This window comes from Gastrolobium bilobum, unplaced genomic scaffold (assembly GCF_033153095.1).
Source record: "Gastrolobium bilobum isolate Gb01-03AN ecotype WA unplaced genomic scaffold, APGP_CSIRO_Gbil_v1 utg1099, whole genome shotgun sequence".
NCBI lineage: Eukaryota > Viridiplantae > Streptophyta > Magnoliopsida > Fabales > Fabaceae > Gastrolobium > Gastrolobium bilobum.
The window spans coordinates 174,838-180,837 of record NW_026897765.1 but is presented as its reverse complement, the minus strand read 5'-3'; positions in this window follow the sequence as shown (position 1 = coordinate 180,837).

The following is a 6,000-nucleotide window of genomic DNA, read 5'->3' as shown; positions in this document are numbered from 1 at the left end:
GATCACCAAATTCTTCTAAGTTAAAATTCAACATTTTTCACCTAAAATTTTCATTGCAATTCTAGCTTTAATACATCATTCTAAGGCATTATCATCTAATACACATTTTTTAATTGAGCTCTCTAACACAACATATCATCAATCAAAGCTTTAGGTTTTCAAAACTCAATCATAAGAATCAACCAATAAAAGGGTGTAGAAACTCACTCAAAGGCTAGGCAATGGGCTCCTCCTACACATACTCCACCATTGGAGCATTCAAAAGCTCCATGAACACCCTATCTCCAATGTGAGCTGCGGCCTTGTGAGGGAAGGATCTCAAAATCCACTCACTTTCACGGTTTAACAAGGCCACCAATGGCTTTAGAAGACAATTTCCAACAAATTTCAAGTTAAACATTGTTGGATTTGGTAAGGATTTGAGTGGTTGATGGAGGGAGAAAGTTTGAAAGAAAAATGGGGAGAAAGAGAGGGGGAGGGCGTGGGTTCAGCTGAAGGGGAAGAAAGAGGGTGATGATGAATAGTGGTGATGAGGTGGATAAGTGGATTTTAAGTGGGGTGGGCCCCACGCCACCTCACGCGATTTAAAACTCCTCTGAATTCCTCTACGATTCCACTAAACGTCCGTAAATTCACAACCTAATTAGAAACTCTAATTTTTAACATTAACTATTCTCCTTTAATTAAACTTGATCAGATGAATCCGGAAGTTTCCGGTCGTTCGGAGAAAACACTGTTTTAAGCTATTACGCGCGCCGTTGGCACGCTTCCCCAAACTGACTTAATTTCATCAAATATTATCAGAAATCATATTTCCTAGCTCTATAGAACATTTTTAACTTATATTTGAAACCTAGAGCTCAAAACTCCACTGGCACGTTTTACGGTGCAATCGTATCGCGATATTTTTACCCGCGAAAAACATCACTGATTTTTCTGAAACTTGCCTGTCCACTCAATTTTTAGTTATGATTCCATTTCCAGGGTTATTTCTATCATCTGAGACCTTCTACTCACTTTTTATCTTCCTAAGGTTGTGTGTTGGCTAATTACCGTTTTGCCCTTTCTTTGTATTTTGGCCTAATCTTTAGGATTTTCACTAATCCATCACTTGATTGCTCACTTAATATTTTAATTACTGATTTTAAATTGTGAGGTGTTATAAAGGGGATAGTAGAGGAAAGATTATGAGAGAAACACAAAAATTTGCCCCAGTATTAATTCTTGAATTTTCACCAAATTAATTTTGTGTGACTTCTTGACGACTCAACCAATGTATCTGTTGCTACATTCATCATCACATTCTTGTTCGATCGATCTTAGTAATTTTTCCCGAGTGTAACGTTGAAATAAAGTTCTTCCCTGTGTCTTCTTCAAGAGTTTCCTAAGAATACACGTCTATTTTGCCCTTATTTTTGCTTAGACCGCCCTTTCAGGTTTTCAGCCTAACAGGTTTTCTTTTTCTTTTTCTTTGTATGCCCTGAATTTTGCTCAGACCGTTCATCTGAATTATGGTCTAACAGGCTTCTTTGTTTTGTTTATTCATTTTCCCTTTTTTCCTTATATTTTTTGAAATCTATTATTTCTGTCAATATTGATTGGTCTAGACAAATGTCTATAATGTTGACCACGGAGAGTGGTACTGCTCATAAGATATGCGGGAGCATTTGCTACCAATCCTTGATATGCTTTTCTGATATCTTCGCACGCTACTTCAAATGCACCGTTCATCTGATAATTGTTTGGAGTTAAGTTATGATGATTTAGTAGCGCAATCATCTTCTTGTGCTCATTTGATTGCATCTATTAGCTTATCAAATTCAAGGTTTATTTCTTCAAGAGATCACACTATAATTTTTTTTTTGTACTGTGGCAAAGCTTTTGTAAGGTTTGAGATTTTTTTTTAAGAAGAAATTTAATATGAAGACAATAAGGTAAAAGATATGAGAACATGGATGAGCAATTGGATTTGAAGCAAAGGTTAAGAATGGAAACAAAAATAAGAGAGAAGAGGAAACAAAATGCAAATACTCATTTCAGATGATGTATCAAGGAAATAAACATAAGTTCAAAATAGTACAACTAAACAATAACTTCAGAGCAATCTCATCAGATATTGTATTGAACTCCACGTGATTCATTCCAAACTTTCATTCGTTGGATCGGTTGTACTCTCTGTGGATAACTTTCTAGCTTTAGCCAAAATTTCAATCCTTTCTCCGGCAGCTATAAGGTCAGCAAAGTCTTGGTATACAACGCCAGCCATTGACTCAACATGAAGAGGCCCCAAAGTCCCTATGAAGTAAGAACATACTTCTGATATTATCAATGGTTGTCGAACTTGTGCTGCGAGAGTCCTCCATCTTTGAGCATATTGCTTTAAAGTTTCCTCATTCTCGATTTGTAGGGCTCCTAACTGTTCTCGAATCGGAGCTGTAAGAACCCGCACCGGTAATTTAGGAATTTAATTAATAAATTGTTAGATTAATGAGATAATTTCATAATTGACCCTAATAATTATGAGAAGGCTTAAATAATTATAGTAAGTGATTAATAATGTGGAAAGTCACTTTTCTGACGAAAAGTGCAGATACCGATTCTGCTCCAAGGTATAAATGCGTATCGATGAAGTGTCCCGAAAAATTATGAAAAGTATGTATATGTCACTAGAATAATATATAGGACTAGCATAACAAGTTTCAGGTCAAAATAATGAGAACTGGTGTTAAAACTGATATTGGCTACATAAAAGAGCGTACCGGCAAAATGCTGCGAAAAATAAAATAAAAATATGATAAATCTTAGAAAAATGACTAGGTTCAGAATCCCAATTTTGAGATTAAAATGATAAGCGTAGTTATTAATGCTAATACAGTGTCGTTTGAGTTAATGAGACTATAAATACTCATTTGCACATGATCCTAGGTCAGAAATCATACACCTTGCATGAGTTTTCTGAGCTTCTTGAGGCAGGCACCTTCTCCTTCACCAAGCCATTTCCTTTTCTTCATAAAATCCCTCAAGACATCATTTTTATGATGAATTCTTCACTTCTAGCCTCATAGACACTTGAGAGCAACCTTGGGGGTGTGAGGAAGATCACTTTTCTGAGAAGGCAAGCTGCTGTTTGTGGGGTTTTAGTGATGTGTTTCTGAGTTTAGGGAAGGGAGTCATATTCTTGGCACTTTGGTACTTCAAGGTGTCATTTTGGTAGAGAAAGGTCCAAGCTTGAAGTGCGTTTTCGTAGCTTTGAAGTGGCAGAATCATAGTGCTGTGTAGAGGACTCCTAGTGTGTTCCATTTTCAGAGTTTTGAGCCTTGGAGGTATACTATGACCACCTCTTTTGTATTTTCATGATTTTAGCTTGTTTAATCCATTAAAAAGTGAAACTTGAACCATTTGAGTTAAGGACTGAGAATCTAAGTCTAAAATATGTTAATGAACATCTGTTTACGGAGTCATTGGACTCCAAATCGCTTTAGGACCCTTAAAAACGGATTTATGCAGAAGACAGCTCGAATTTCTACATTCTGTCTGATAAGTATTCGAATACTTTTCGTGTAGTATTCGAATACTCACCAGCAGTAATCGAATACTCCTTGAAGGACTATTGGGATACTTTTCTGGGAAGAAAAGTATTCGGATACCAGTGAGGAAGTATTCGAATACTGTATAGTATTCGGATACTGAGGGTATTGTATTCAAATACCTTGTGGTATATATTCGGATACAGTGTGAAAAGTATTCGGATACCTTGTGGTATTTGGATACTTAAGTGAAAGTATTCGGATACTTTCTGAAGACTTGGAGTATTCGAATACTCATCGAGGAGTATTCGAATACCTCCTGCAGAAATTGCATGAAATCACCTAAAACAAGTTGGAAAGCCCTAATCACTTAATGGAACCTTAGACAATGAATATTAATGAGTATTTATTGTACAAACATATTGTGATTGTGTTGTTTGTGAGTTTAGGGAACAATTCATTATTCACTAAAAACATGTAATTAAGTAATAAATGGTCTAGACTTGTAATGAGCATATTATTTGCATGTAAGAATGAAATGTGGAATCATTAAGTGATTGAGTATTAATGATGTAAATGATTCCTGCTCTAGGTTTGCCTAAAGGACTTGGCACTTGAGGATTTATTGGAGCATACGTGTTTTACTGTTGGAGTTGGGCTTGTGATAAGTTCAGTGAGGTAAGCTCCTAGTTCTGGTTGCTCCTCTCTCTTGTGGCCCCACCATGATGGTGGGCATTATAGTTGTATTGTATGAAAGTATGTGGTATAACGTATATGTGCATTCTTTCACATTCATATAGATGTTATATGATTCTTGATGTTATGATGATGCACTGATGATATATGTTATGAGAATCCTGGCCAGTGATCATGGTATGTAGGCTGCCTATGACTTGACTCTGAGAGCTATTTCATACTAAGGTTGTGTTGACTGTCTATGGCTTGACCCTGGAGTCACACATGTGTAACCGTCTATGGCTTTGACCCTGGGGTTACATAAGGATGATATGATGATGCTATGTTTATGTTGTATGCCTGTATTATATGCTTTATATCTGACTTGTCATGCAGGAAGTGAGCTCAGGGGATTAGAGGATTCTCTAATAACCTTGAGCTTACTGAGATGTTGTTATCTCACCTCTTTTTGAGGACATCATTTCAGGTACCCATGGTAGCAGTGTGCAGTCTAAGGGCAAGGGCCGAGCTATGGATTAGTGGATTGTGACTGATGTTTATTTTATGTGGTTTCATTGTTATGTGGCATGTGTAGTGTTTAGACATGCCTAGTTAGTTTATTTTGAGACTATATGCTGTATGCAATAATGCTCAAGATTGTTATTAATTGAGCTTCTGGATTATGTCTGTAATTGTTACAAGTTATGTTAGATGCATATGATGAGGACATATAGACATGATGCATGGATTTATTAATTTGGGCACAGAGCCATTATGTATGTACTGACCCTAGATGCGGATTGCAATCCGTGTGGGACTTGCAAGCTGTCTGTTATATAATTATGTCTATCAGGTGTACTTGTGTGTGAGATTCTTATCTCTCAGTTATCCGTTAAACAGCCGTTATGCTATCCGTGAGACTCTGGCAGGAATGACACTTGTTGTCATATCCGGTTAATCAATGACCACTAATACTAGTTAATGGGATTAATTAGTAGTTGTATGTTTAGATTTACGCTTTCACAGTATTTCATGTGAACGTTTTTTAGAAATGTTTTCAGAAAATATTTTGGAAAAAGTTTATTCGTATTTTTACGAGACGTTTTATTAATCTTTAAATAAAATCTTGCGTTGTGTAAGCTATAATATCATGATGTTAACAACCGGAGTACTACAGGGTGTTACAAACCCTGATCGGATAAATTCATCATAATCCTTGTGATCTATGAATAGACATAAGGTAATTGTGCAATCTTTAGATTTTTGATCTTAATGCATGTTTTCTTTAGGAACAACCGGGGAACTAGGATTCTTTCAAGATCACATAGAATAGGGTAATAAGGGATTGAGCCTTAATTAAATTAGAAAGAATTGATTGGCATTATATTAGGAGCGGGTTCTTGATTGTTTAATTCATAGCGTAAAGAGGAGATTAGAGAAAATCGAAACTCTAACTATGTTTTTTCTTAATTATCGAAAACACTTTTCTTTTTAATTGCTTGTATTTTATTTCTGAATTCTTATGCTCTTGATCAATCTTTATTTTAAATTCAAAGTTTCTTATAATTGTTTGTTCAAATAAAGCGCGAATAGTGAACTAGTGATTAAAACTTAATTCTTGTGGAAACAATCTCATACTCACGTACACTTTTATTACAATTATGATCGGTGCATTTACCGAAGTCATAACAATAAGCAAGATGGATTTCAGAAATCAACAATGTACACACGGTTAAGCTATGCATGTTCAATTGTGCATGCACTGGGAAGGAAAAAACCCCTCATAAGTCAACTTGGC